This window comes from Hypanus sabinus, chromosome 18 (assembly GCF_030144855.1).
Source record: "Hypanus sabinus isolate sHypSab1 chromosome 18, sHypSab1.hap1, whole genome shotgun sequence".
NCBI lineage: Eukaryota > Metazoa > Chordata > Chondrichthyes > Myliobatiformes > Dasyatidae > Hypanus > Hypanus sabinus.
This window is the reverse complement of record NC_082723.1, coordinates 83,408,055-83,421,494: the sequence shown is the minus strand read 5'-3', so window position 1 is coordinate 83,421,494 and position 13,440 is coordinate 83,408,055.

The following is a 13,440-nucleotide window of genomic DNA, read 5'->3' as shown; positions in this document are numbered from 1 at the left end:
ACCTTGAAGGGTCCCTCATATGGCTGCATGCCCCTGCGAATAAAAACATACTCACAGTCTTGGAGGTCTTTAGGGGTGAAGGATGACATGGGACCATGCCTGGAGGTCGGGTCCGGTGCCAGGGTCCCTACCTTGTCCTGCAGCCTCGTTAGCACCACTGCTGGAGTTTCTTCTGAACCTCGGGCCTCTGGTATGAACTCACTTGGGACCATCAGGGGGGCGCCATAGACCAATTCCTCTGAGGAGGTGTCCAGGTCCTCCTTGGGGGCTGTGCGGATGCCCAGAAGGACCCAGGGAAGTTCATCTATCTAGTTGGGGCCCCTGAGGTGCACCATCAGGGCCGACTTGAGATGCCGGTGGAATCTCTCTACCAAACCGTTGGACTGGGGATGGTACGCTGTGGTGTGATGCAGCTGGGTGCCCAGGAGCTGCGCCATTGTTGTCCACAAACCAGACGTGAACTGCGCCCTGCTTTTGGAGATGATGTCCGTTGGGAGGCCGAACCTGATGATCCAGTTTGCAATGAGCGTCCTGGCGCAGGACTCAGTGGACGTGCCTGCGAGAGGTATGGCTTCCGGTCATCTGGTGAACCTGTCTACCATGGTAAAGATATACCTGGTGCCCCAGGAGACTGGCAGGGGGCCAGCGATGTCCACGTGGATGTGTTGGAACCTCCTGTGCGTTGGCTGGAACTGCTGGAGGGGAGCCTTCACGTGTCGCTGAACTTTGGCGTTCTGGCAGTGTACACAGGTCCTGGCCCAGTGTCCAACCTGTTTGCACAAACCGTGCCAGACAAATCTGTCGGCTACCAGCTTGATGGATGCCAGGATGGACGGGTGGGCCAGGTTGTGCAGCGTGTCAAACACTTGGTGCCTTCATGCTGCTGGTATCACCGGTCGGGGTTTGCCAGTAGACCTGTCACACAGGAGTCGATCCGCTGCTGGGCCGATGGAGACATCCTCCAACTGGAGCCCTGAAATGGTGGTGCGGTAAGCTGGGATCTCGGTGTCCACCAGTGCTGCGTAGTCTATTCCTGAGGACAATAGGCCTACTGAGTGGTGGCAGGGGTGAGACAGTGTGTCAGCGATGATGTTGTTCTTCCCTGCGATGTGGCGGATGTCCGTAGTGAATTCTGAAATAAAGGACAGGTAGGTTCCTCTGCTGCCGAGCCAACCATGGGTCCGATATCTTGGCCTGTGCGAAGGTGAGGGGCTTGTGGTCCGTATACACAGTGAACTCCCTTCCCTCGAGGAAATGCCGGAAGCCAGGTAGAGCGTGAGCAACTCTCTGTCGAAAGCGCTGTACTTCACCTCTGGTGGCCGTAGTTGGCGGCTGAAGAAAGCAAGTGGTCGCCACTGGTCCTCGATGAGCTGCTCCAGGACTCCACCGACTACTGTGTCGGAAGTGTCGACTGTGAGTGCATAGGTACATTGACTCTCTGGTGCATGAGGAGGGCCACCTTTGCCAGCGCCTCCTTGGTCCGCTCAAACACCACCGTGGACTCTGCATCCCATGCTGCTTCTTTGGCCTTGCTGGCCATAAGGCTGAACAAGGGTCTCATGATGTATGCCACTGCCGGAACGAACTGATGATAAAAGTTGACCATGCTGGGCTTGGGGAACTGGTGGATGGCCTGGACCTTGTCTGCTAGGGGAACTGCGCCATGTCAGTTGACTCTGTGGCCCAAGAAGTCGAACTCTGTCAGCCCAAATAGGCAGTTCGCCAGATTGATTGCCAGTCCGTGGTCGCTCAGGCATTGTTAGAGCTGGCACAAATGTGCCACGTGCTCTTAGTGCGAATTGCTGGCCACCAGGATATCGTCCAAGTAAATGAAAGCGAAATCCAGGCTGTGTCCCACTGAGTCCATGAGCCTTTGGAAAGTTTGGGCTGCATTCTTGAGACTGAAAGGCATCCTCAAGAATTCAAATCAGCTGAATGAGGTGATGAGGGCTGTCTTGAGCATGTTGTTGGTGTGCACTGGGATCTGATGGTATCCCCTAACCAGGTCGATTTTCGAGAAGATGGTCGCGCTGTGCAGGTTTGCCGTGAAGTTCTAGATATAACTACAGCACAAAAACAGGCCATCTCAGCCCTTCTAGTCCATGCCGAATGCTTACTCTCACCTAGTCCCTCTTGCCCGCACTCAGCCCATTACCCTCCATTCCTTTCTTGTCCATATATCTATCCAATTTTACTTTAAATGACAATACTGAACCTGCCTCTACCACTTCTTCTAGGTTCCACACAACTACCACTCTCTGAGTAAAGAAATTCCCCCTCGTGGTACCCTTAAACTTATGCTGCCTAACTCTCAACTCATGTCCTCCTGTTTGAATCTCCCCTACTCTCAATGGAAAAGTCTATCCACGTCAACTCCATCTATCCCCCTCATAATTTTAAATACCTCTATCAAGTCCCCCCTCAACCTTCTACGCTCCAAAGAATAAAGACCTAATTTGTTCAACCTTTCCCTGTAACTTAGGTGCTGAAACCCTAGGAAACCTTCTCTGTATTCTCTCTATTTTGTTGACATCTTTCCTATAATTTGGTGACCAGAACTGTACACAATACTACACATTCAGCCTTACCATTGCCTTGTACAATTTTAACATTACATCCCAACTCCTATACTCAATGCTCTGATTTATAAAGGCCAGCATACCAAAATCATTCTTCACTACACTATCCACATGAAATTCCACCTTCAGGGAACTATGCACCATTATTTCTAGATCACTCTGTTCTACTGCATTCTTCAATGCCCTACCATTTACCATGTATGTCCTATTTTGATTAGTCCTACCAAAATGTAGTACCTCACACTTATCAGTATTAAACTCCATGTGCCATCTTTCAGCCCACTCTTCTAACTGGCCTAAATATCTCCACAAGCTTTGAAAACCTCCTTCATTATCCACAACACCATCTATCTTAGTATCATCTGCATACTTACTAATCCAATTTACCACCCCATCATCCAGATCATTAATACGACAAACAACATTGGACCCAGTACAGACCCCTGAGGCACACTACTAGTCATTGGCCTCCCACCTGACTAACGGTTATCCGGCACTACTCTCTGGCATCTCCCATGCAGCCACTGTTGAATCCATTTTACTACTTCAATATTAATACCTAACGATTGAACCATCATAACTAACCTTCCATGCGGAACCTTGTCAAAGGCCTTACTGAAGTCCATATAGACAACATCCACTGATTTACCCTCATTAACTTTCCCCATAACCTCTTCAAAAAATTCAATATTTATCAAACATGACCTTCCACGCACAAATCCGTGCTGACTGTTCCTAATCAGACCCTGTCTATCCAGATAATTATATATACCATCTCTATATATACCATCTACTTTACATTAATTTACCCAGCACTGATGTTAAATTGACAGGCCTATAATTGCTAGGTTTACTCTTAGAACCCTTTTTAACAATGGAACCACATGAGCAATACGCCAATTCTCCAGCACCATCCCTGTTTCTAATGACATTTGAAATATTTCTGTCAGAGCCCCTGCTATTTCTACACTAGCTTCCCTCAAGGTCCCAGGGAATACCCTGTCAGGACCCGGAGATTTATACACTTTAATATTCCTTATAAGCGTCAGTACTTCCTCCTCTTTAATCGTCATAGCTTCCATAACTTACCTACTTGTTTCCCTTGCATTACACAATTCAATATCCTTCTCCTTAGTGAATACTGAAGAAAAGAAATTGTTCAAAATCTCCCCCATCTCTTTTTGCTCCATTCATAGCTGTCCACTCTGATTTTCTAAGGGACCAATTTTATCCCTCACTATCTTTTTGCTATTAATATAACTGTAGAAAGCCTTTGGATATATTTTCACCTTACTTGCCAAAGCAACCTCATATCTTCTTTTAGCTTTTCTAATGTCTTTCTTAAGATCCTTTTTACATTCTGTATATTTCTTGAGCACCTGACTTAGTCCATGCTGTTTATATTTATTGTAGCTCTCTCTCTTTTTCCAAACCAAGTTTCCATTATTTCTTGAAAACTATGGCTGTCTCAGACTTTTAACCTTTCCATTCAACCTAATAGGAACATAAAGATTCTATACCTTCAAAATTTCACCTTTAAATGACTTCCATTCCTCTTATATTCTTCCCATAAAACAAATTGCCCCAATCCACTCCTTCTAAATCCTTTCACATCTCCTCAAAGTTAGCCTTTCTCCAATCAAAAATCACAACCCTGGGTCCAGTCCTATCCTTCTCCATGATTATATTGAAACTAATGGCATTGTGATCACTGGACCCGAAGTGCTCCCCAACATCACCTGACCTATTTCATTCCCTAACATAAGATCCAACACTGCCTCTTCTGTAGTTGGTACCTCTATGTACTTCTGCAAAAAACTATCCTGCACACATTTTACAAACTCCAAACCATCCATCCCTTTTACAGTATGGACTTCCCAGTCTATGTGTGGAAAATTAAAATCTCCCACAATCACAACCCTCTGCTTACTGCAAATATCTGCTATCTCTTTACAAATTTGCTCCTCTAGTTCTCGCTGCCCATTAGATGGTCTAACTACACCTAACTACAACTTTCGCATTCCTCAATTCCAACCAATTAGCCTCCCTTGACGAGCCCTCTAATCTATCCTGCCAGAGCACCGCTGTACTATTTGACAAACAACGCACCACCTCCCCCTCTTGTCCTTCCGATTCTATCACACCTGAAGCAATGAAATCCAGTAATATTTGGTTGCCAATCACACCCCTCCTGCAACCATGTTTCACTAATAGCTACATCATATTTCCAGGTATCAATTCATGCTCTAAGCTCATCCACCTTTCTTACAATGCTCCGAGCATTAAAATAAATGCATTTAAGAAATTCTCCACCTCTTCCTCTCTGTTTATCTGTAACAGTATAAAGAACTTAACTGTCTTTTTCTTCCTTCTCCCATACTTCTGTTCCTACTCTCTGGTTCCTCTCCCCCCCACCCCCCCGTATCTAGTTTAAATCTACTGGAGCCTCTCTAGCAAACCTACCCACAAGAATATTTGTCCCCCTCCTGTTTAGATGTAAACTGTCCCGCTGGAACAGGTCCCACCTTCCGTGAAAAACTGCCCAATTATCTATAAATCTGAAGCCCTCTCTCCTGCACCATGTCTTCAGCCACGTGTTGATCTGCACTATCTTACTATTTCTAAACCCACCTGCACGTGGCACTGGTAGTAATCCTGAGATTGCTATCCTGGAGGTCCTGTCCTTTAACTTGGCGCCTAGCTCCATATACTCACCTTTCAGGACCTCCTCACTCTTCCTACGCACGTCATTGGTCCCTACATGGACCACGACATCCGGCTGCTCACCCTCCCTCTTGAGATGTGGGGTACTGGGTATCTGTTGACGGTTGTGGCATTGTTGAGCCTTCTGTAGTCTCCGCAGGGCCTCCATCCTCCTGCGGAGTTGGGCACCATGTGCAGTGGGGATCCCCGTGGGCTGTCTGAGTGGCGTACGATTCCCATCTCTTCCATCTGATGGAACTCCTCCTTGGCGAGGTGGAGCTTGTCAGGTGGGAGCCTGCGAGCTCAGTCATGCCGTCCTTGAGTGTGGATGTGGTGCTGCACGCTGTGCTTGGTGTCGGCTGTGGAGAAACGCAGGGTGACTATGGAGGGGTATTCCGCCAACACTCTGGCGATTTCGTTCCCCGAGAGGGTCATGGAATCCAGGTGGAGGGCCGGTAGCTTGGCTTCTCTGAGCTGGAAAGTCTGGAACATCTTGGCATGGATCAAACGCTGGCCTTTTAGGTCGACCAGGAGGCAGTTGGCTCGTAGGAAATCTGCCCCTAATAGTGGCTGTGACACTGTTGCCAACATGAAAGTCCAAGCTAAACCCGAAATGCAGTGAGATAGTTCGCGGGCCATACGTCAAAATACTGGTGCCATTTGCAGCAGTGAGTTCAGGGCCTGGGACCGCGTTACGAGTGTCCATGTTCGAGGGGGGGTAGTACACTGACTTTGGGCCCGGTGTCTACTAGGAAGCACGGCTGGGAGTGTTGGTCCCAGAGGTACAGGAGGCTGTCTCGGTGGCCAGCCATCATAGCCATCAGCGATGGCTGGCCACAGTGTTTCCCGGAAAAGCACATGGTGGACGGCAGTGGCGTGCGCCTGAGCCCCATCTTTGGTGATAGAAACACCATTGTTCCAAACTTTCGCCTTTTTCCCCTGTGGGTCTTGACGGTTTCAGTAGTGGGGCCTGGGCTTTGGGGCGCGCGATCGTGGCTAGACCAATGGAGGCTGCTCCACGTTGCTTGCTCTGCCAAAGTACGTCTGCTTTAGCTGAGACCCTGTGTGGGTCATGGAAATCCTCACTCGCGAGGAGGAGGTGAATGTCCTGTGGCATTTGCTTGAGGAACAACTATTCAAATAAAAGGCACAGCTTATGGCTGTCCATGAGTGCCAGCATATCATTCATGAGCTTGGATGGCATGCAGTCGCCCAGGGGCGTGGCCTGTTAGTGGCAGGGGAATCCAAAAGTATGGATCAGGAGCGCCTTAAGCTTAGTATACCTGTCCTCCATTGGTGGCTGGCATAGGAAGTCAATGATCCGGCCTGCCGTCTCCTGGTCGAGCTGACCACGTAGTAGTACTGTGTGGTGTTGGCTGTAATGACTCTGATATTGAACTGGGCCTCAGCCTGCTCGAACCAAACGTGGGGCTGAGTGGCCCGGATAGTCAGGTGTTTCAGAGAGACCGCGCTGTGTGAGTTGCTGGAACTCATGGCTGCATGCTGAGTCGCCGGCTCCAGGTGCTGTCTGGAACGTCGGGGTCACTAATGTAGTCGCGCGCAATGCGCTACTAAAGAAACACACAGAGGCAGAGAGAGCTGAATTCAGAATGCCTTTACTGATTCAAAATCGCGCACTTAAATCTCCCCTGCCATGGGTGTCAGACTGTCCCCAGAAGGTCCGCCCCAAGCGGGTAGTTCCAAACGCGCTACCATGTGTCTGCCTGTGGCTCCCGATGGCGGTTTGAGTCCCGCGTGTGCGGGCCGCCACAGGGTATACAATACAGTATATTGTTTCACAGGGACGTTTCTGAATTGACAAGCCAGCCACCTGCATGTTTACAATGGAACAGTAGATAACTGTCCTGTAACAGAGTGAAGGTAAACTTGGATAAGAAAGAGAGGAAAATCTGTTTCTTTACCAGGATAAATTAGTCTTTAAAAGAATGCAATTTATTTCAAGGAATATTCCAACTTGTTGGTCAAAACTTGAAGATGGGCAATGCCATATTGATATTTATGTTGTCCATATATAAATTGGTGTAACCATATAACAATTACAGCATGGAAACAGGCCATCTCGGCCCTTCTAGTCCATGCAGAATACTTTCTCTCACCTAGTCCCACCGACTTGCACTCAGCCGATAACCCTCCATTCCTTTCCTATCCATATACCTACCTAATTTTACTTTAAACAACAGTACCGAACCTGCTTCTACCATTTCTACTGGAAGCTCATTCCACACAGCTACCACTCTGAGTAAAGAAATTCCCCCTCGTGTTACCCTTAAACTTTTGCCCCCTAACTCTTAACTCATGTCCTTTTGTTTGAATCTCCCCTACTCTCAATAGAAAAAGCCTACATCAACTCTATCTATCCCCCTCATAATTTTAAATGCCTCTATCAAGTCCCCCCTCAACCTTCTACTCTCCAAAGAATAAAGACCTAACTTGTTCAACCTTAGATAGATTAGATTAGATCATGAGGACACTCAGTCCTTGTTTATTGTCATTTAGAAATGCATGCATGCATGAAGAAATGATACAATGTTCCTCCAGAGTGAAATCACAAAAAAAGGACAAACCAAAGACTCACACTGACAAAACCACATAATTATAACATAGTTACAGTAGTGCAAAGCAATACCATAATTTGATAAAAGCAGACCATGGACACGATTAAAAAAAAAAGTCTCAAGTCCCGATCGACTCCAATAGTCCCCAATATCAGGCACCAAAAAGGGAGAAACTCTCCCTGCCATAAACTTCCAGGCATTGACAACTGATGCCTTGGAAGCACCAGACCACAGCAGACTCTGAGTCCGTCTGAAAACTTCGAGCCTACAACCAGCCCCTCCGATACAGCCTCCCGAGCGCCTTCAACCTCGTCCCGGCCGCCAAAACAAGCAAAGCCCAGGTCTCGGAGGCCTTCTCCTCCAGAGATTCCGTACTGCGCAGTGGCAGTGAAGCGGGCATTTCAGAAGTTTCTCCAGATGTTCCTCCACGCTCTCACGTCTGTCTCCATCAAATCAGAATTGTGCACGGATCCCTACTTAACAGATAACAGATATCATTCTCCAGAGAGGCCGAGCGCGCTGCCTTTCTCTGTAACTTAGGTGCTGAAACCCAGGTAACATTGTAGTAAATATACTAAATATAAAAGTACATTAATTGCTTTAACTACAAGATCCCAGTGTGTCTTTCTGTGTTCATGATTTATTCACTAGGAGTTGGACTTTCAAAAAAAAAAGCCTTTGGATGGATATCATAAATAAATGCTCCTCCCCTGCATCATCCTCAACATGACTGCTCCCCAGGGCTCTGTTGTGGTCACACTGTATATTCTACACGTGAAAACATACGAGTAATTACATTGTCAAGTTTGCCGATGTCATAACCGTGGTGAGGCTCTTCACCAACAATGACAATAAGGCCAAGAAAGGGGAGGTGGAAGAAGCTGAGGCCTGGTGTCTGGCAAATAACCTCTTCCTCAATGTCCACAAGAGTAAGGAGACTGTTATGTGGAAAGCTAGAAGTGCAACGTGGAAACTCACAGGGAAATTAAGGGCATAGCTCATATTTTATAATTCTGCTAGTGGAGTGTCGCCAATCATCGCATGACCAGCCATCATTTTCTGTATAAGAGATTTTTTTTCCTTGACAGTTGTTTGGTAGTTAATTTGCAAATTAACAACATGGATTTTGTCATGGCTGTCTTTTATTTTTCCTAAAAAAAAATTCTGCATGTTGTATTTTCTCTAGGCAATCTTTGGAAATACATTTCATGATCTTCTTCAATGTTGTAAGAAAATAAATTGCAATTGTGATGTTTACACAGACATGGAAGAAACAAATACAGATTGCATTTCAGAAATATGTCATTGGTGAAGGAGTGAAGGAGCGATGCATTTAAATTATTTGCCTTCTCCTTAGATGAGGTGGAGACGCTGTCACTGCATGGATCCTACCATGAGAAAATTGTCACTCTTGGTGATTCATTGTTGAATTTCAAAAGACTGAAGTCATTAGACTTGTCAAGAAATGCAATTGTCAGTCTGGAGGTAAGTGTACTCTTCTCATTGATAAGTAATGTCTTCCAACTTTGCATCTGAACATGGGTTCTTCAGTCTTTATTATCTTAATTTAAATGATTTATGGAGTTTAGACATTTTTGGAGTTTAGATTTATGGGTGAGGTGGGTGAAGTGCAGTTTAATATGTATTTGCAATCATTTCTGCTTAATAACATATTAATAACCAAAACATTCAGAAATAATTTACAGAAGTTATTTTCAGTGAAATCTCTGAACCTTTGATGGGCTATCATGTTGATAGCTAACCAGCAGTTCCATAAGAGAACTGCACTTTGGCAAGTTACAGGCTTCCAGGCATTGAGTCCAGGGATGATATGTGCTGTGCGGAGAAGCCAGTCACTCTTTGTAGCATGGAACAGTTTTACATGAGCCACACTGGTGTAGACACTGTTTCCATTTACCTAAATAAGGTTGTCAGTCATCATTAAGTGAGCAGGTGATAAATCTTTATTGGTATTTCTTGCTGTGTTTTGTTGTGTTCTATATTTTCCAATTTGTGTTTGGAGAGAAACTCCTGCAATCTAGCAGCATCATTTTTCTTTTAAGAAAGAGGGTTAAGGGTGTTATTTTGAGTTGAGGTTAAAAATGGAAGTGGAGCTTCAAAGATCTAGACACTAGGTGAGAAATATTTACATTAGGTATTTTTGCCTCAAGGGTATTAGCCCCTCTACTATCCAAGATGTTTTCAAAAGATGGTGTCTCAGAAAGACACTGTCCAATATTAATGACTTCCCATCAGCCAGGACATGCCCTCTTCTGATTATTACTATCAGGAAGGAGGTATGGAAGCCTAAATGCACACACTCAGCGATTCAAGAGCTGCTTCTGCTGCTACCCGAGTTCTGAATGGATATTGAACCCATTTATTGAACCCAATAAAGTGCTACCTCACTTTATTTATTTTCTTTTGTACCATTTTTAATTTACCTATTTAAGATAGTTATATACTAATTGTAATTGATTTATTTGTTTTTCTATATTTATCTCGTATTGCTTTCCACTGCTACAGCTAAGTTAACAAATTTCACAACATTTGCCACTGATATTAAACCTGATTCTGATTCACTATTTCTCAGTACATGTGTCTTTCTCTTGAAAGTTACTGTACTTGAAGGCACATTTTTCCTTGGATTTTCCCAAGCTGACATTGGTGGATGCAATGATCAGATAGGTACCATGGAATAAATTGCAATCAGTGACTCCATTCATTTAAATGGAAATGAAAGGCTGTAAGAAGACCTTTCTGAGTGCACTTAAATACCCTAATATAACTTTAAGCATTTCCACTATTTAATTTCATTTTCTTTCATAATTTGAAACCTTTTATTAAGTGCAATTGTGAACAATATCCAGATCAGAAATGCTGATCAGGTCAACTAGTTCCCAAAGAGAACTTTGATATGCCAATCAGATGGTTCACAGCTGCTCAGCGATAGAACATAAAAAAATCATATGCACAATTAAGAAACATTAAAAAATAGTAGAAATACAGGAGTGATGATGATCATGATGAAGTCTACTGGAGAGAAATATTTATACACATGCTATCCTACATAATTCAGAGAGATTGAAGGATAAGGTTACAGGATGACAAAACATGACAGGAGCACTTGGAATTAAAAATTGATCCCTACCGGGAAAAAACAGCTCCTGATCCTTCTGCACTGTTCTTCAGCAGTTTACGGACTAAGTCCAGCCGGAACATAACTCACAAGTGCTCTTGAAAGTCAGGTATTAACTCTACCTGCCAACAACCAAGCATTCCAATCCTGGTCCCCTCTGTGATAGCTTATGAAGATATTGAGAGTTTGAAATATATTAATCCCTCAATAAATCTTCATAGTGTTTTGAAATCTTTGCTATATCACAAATATTCATCTGTTTTCAAAATCCTGAAATATATAAAAATTGTGTAATTTGGTTCAGTTTCTGTCCCTGATAGACAGCTGTTATGCACATTTTGCTTTCTCAGACAAAACTTACTGTAACAGTTCTTACAATTAAAGCTGATGCATCCCCAGTTTCAGTCCATTGACACTGACTGATTAGTAACATAATTTGTTATCACAGTTGGTTTTAAAATGTTTTTTGGGGAAAAATTAGAATGTGCGGTATTAAATTCAAAAGTGTCAGTTGTTTCATAAATAACTAAGTCTTTCCTTGTGTAGGGTTTGGAGTGTTTACAGGAACTGGAAAAATTAAGCCTGTATTTTAATAACATTCAGACATTGGAAGAAATTTCTAGCTTGCGCCATCTGATCCATTTAACTGAGCTAGATTTACGGCTAAATCCAGTTACAAGCACTGTGGAGAATTACAGACAGTATGTAATTCGCCTCTTACCAAATTTGCTGACTTTGGGTAAGCATGAGTTATTTAACATCAAATTGCCTGAAAAAAGATGTGAATTTGTAACATATTGTGCATGTTCTTCAGTAATTACTGTTTGAAATTGTGCTGGCATTGTTTGGTATGAAACCAGCATAACTGGGTTTAATTACATTAAAACTCCAATAATCTGAAGAGTGAAGAGACCTGATGATTTGACATCTGGCTCACCAGGTCACGTTTGCTGGAAATTTTTTATTACTGGAAGGAGAAATCAATATCTATGGTATCATATTGGAGAATAACCAGACAGAAGAGTTAGTCCGCCACCCTGAGGGTGGCCTCACCTTCGCACAAGAGGAAGCCATGGAGTAACATGTTGGAATGGAACAGGAATCAGAATTAAAATGCTTTGCCACTGTGAAATACCACTTTCCATGACAAAGCAGCCCCCCAATTTCCGATTGGACTCACCAATACAGAGGAGGCCACATTGGGAGTACCAGGCACTATAGATGACTCCAGTATATTCACTGGTTAAATATTGCCTCACTTGGAAGGACAGTTGGGGACCCTGAATGTAGGGGAAGGGTGTACGTGAACAGAGAGGTGTAGCACTTAGGAGATCAGTTGGGAGGGATGAATGAACAAGGAAATCACAGAGTACCCGATCCTTGTGAAAAATCGTGGATGGGAGGTTAGTAAAATACCTTTAGTGGAAGTATGCTTTTGGAGAGATGGTAGTTGTGGAGGGTGACGTGTTGGATCCGGAGGATCATCGGGTGATGAGGCGGGGACAAGAGGAACTCTGTTCCTGTGGAACGGTGGAGAAGGGGAGAATTGTCGAGTTTAAAGAGAATTGTGTGGAAAAACAAAAAATATCCAGTGAGCAAGAGGTCAGTGCACAGGAATGTCTTGTAAATGAGAGAGGTCTGACCAGGATTGCCCAATAAGTTCAAGATGACAGAAATGCAACAGAAACTCAAGTAACAACACGTTACAATAGTGGTATGCAGAAGAGCATCTCTGAATGCACAATAAGTTGAAACTGGAACTGGATGTGCTACAGCAGCAAAAGGCCATAGACGGACATTCAGTTGTAACTGAGTGTAATTTATACCGGTAGTGAAGAAAAGGACTGTGATTTATTTCACATGTCCTGTTTCACACACATCAACAGCAGTGCAAGAGATTGCCAATTGTTCAAATGCTGAGGTAGGATTAGGGTATTGCTGGACACTTCAAGCAGCCAATGGTTGTTGGAGAGTCGCTATTACCGAACCTTCGGATTTCAGGTTTCTGCATTTCCAGTGGCAAGAAGAGGGCATAATCTGCATGGTGGTCACACTTTCTAACTGAAAAGATTCAGTTAGTCTGGCACCACCAAAGGGCCAAGTGTGGTGGACAACTGGAGTTTTACTGGAAGTGCTTTCTTTTTGAGTTTGTTAATATGGGAACAATGGAGTAACCATGACTGTGATCTCTGGAAGAATCTATGGGTAGAGTCTGTAGCTACTGAGATTCCATCTGTCCAGAGAATACAGTATTTACCCATGTGCCAGGTCTTCATCCGTGTATTGATGCAGCCACAATTGTTTGTATCCTTTTGGATATGCAGAATGCTTAAAACAACTGATGCACAGTCTGCACAATGTTTGCTTTTTTAGATTTATTTTCTAAATCTCCCTCCAAATGACATTTAAATGCATTGTCTGTTCTTATGTGGATATACAATAG